Source organism: Atta cephalotes (assembly GCF_000143395.1).
Source record: "Atta cephalotes unplaced genomic scaffold scaffold00052, whole genome shotgun sequence".
Taxonomy (NCBI): Eukaryota; Metazoa; Arthropoda; class Insecta; order Hymenoptera; family Formicidae; genus Atta; species Atta cephalotes.
In genome coordinates this window covers 209,210-210,799 of record NW_012130116.1, presented here as the reverse complement: position 1 = coordinate 210,799, position 1,590 = coordinate 209,210, and positions in this window count along the sequence as shown.

The window sequence follows — 1,590 nt, the reverse complement described above, 5'->3', positions numbered from 1 at the left end:
GGTCGCATTAAAAAAAGATATTAAATGCTGTATGCGCTCGCACTACACCGCTCAAGGAACTTCCTTGCACATCGGTCGTATGTTTCGATTCGACCAGACGACACGTGGCCCTGATCATTACAGTTAACTGTAAATCTGTATAAATTCCAGTCCTATATTCACATTTTTTTGACAGACAGGTGGACGAGTAAGAGAGGAAGAGAGAGCGAGATACCAGGGAATTATATCTAAATGAGAAATGTCAAGAGGGCAGACAAATATGAGTTATCTGTGTCTTCGTCCAATGACTACGTTTAGCAGAGAAAGAAGCTTTGCAACTATGTAAAATTCTTTAATATGATTGGTCTTGCTCTTAGTTCCTTTCTAGATCTAAATGTATAAACCAATCAAAGAATTTTACAATAATTGTAAAGCTGTTCTCTCTTCTCTCTATTAAACGCAATCATTGGATATCCATCTATTGGGTATTTGGTATTACAGACATTCAGTATTCTTAGTACATAGATTGAAATCTTAATATTTATTTCTGTTTCTTCCATTATAATTCCTGCTGCAATTATTGATTGCAACTCGTTCTGGAATATAATTGTCACCTACTTATTCACCTACGCGAGATTCAAATAAATAAATAAATATAAAAACGTGTATTTTAAATTATATGTATGTACACATGATTTTAATACATATATGTTCTTTTTAATTTTATACATATGTATTTATTATTTATTTACATATATTTTAAACATGTATATTTTTAAATGTATTTTAAAAGAATTAAGAATATTACAGGAAAAATATATAATCAATTTAAGACCGATTCATAATCGATTCTTATTTTAAGACCGTCTTAAGTTTAAGTCGCTTTAATACGGCCCCCTGATTGATTCATAACATTTTAAGATTGTACTTAAGACGATCTTAAATATAAAATCCGACTATGAACCGGCTTAAGAAGTAATTTTAGCTTACTTTTGGTCAATTATTATATTATTAATATCTTTTCAAGACGTTTTTTTATTATTAAATTGCTTGATTTATCATAGTTCTTCTATTATAAAATAAAAAGAAGTAAAAATAATTATTTAGAAGAGATAAAATAAATATTAAACAGTAGCATCCTAGTAAACAAGAGACATTCTGAAACATCTTAGTAACGTTGCAGCAACGTTACTGAAATATTTCAAAATATTTCTAGTTTACTGGAATGTATTAGAAGTCATTCATATCAGAGACGAAAAAATAAAGTGCAAAAAAAAAAGAAAATCGATCATTAGGGATTGTGCACAATGGAAGAAACAGAAATAAATATTAAAATTTCAATGTATTTTCTATGTATTAGAAATCTATACCGAAATATACGGTTTCTGATAGATTGAAATCTTAATAATCGTTTATTTCTATTTTTAATATATATATTTTTGGGTCCATTATGTCAAGACTTTTATATTGCACCATTATATATTGTACGGTAGAAAAACTATTATTTATAATATGTATACTCTCTGTGTGTGTGTGTGTGTGTGTGTGTGTGTGTATATGTGTGTGTGTGTGTGTGTGTGTGTGTGTGTGTGTGTGTGTGTGTGTGTGTGT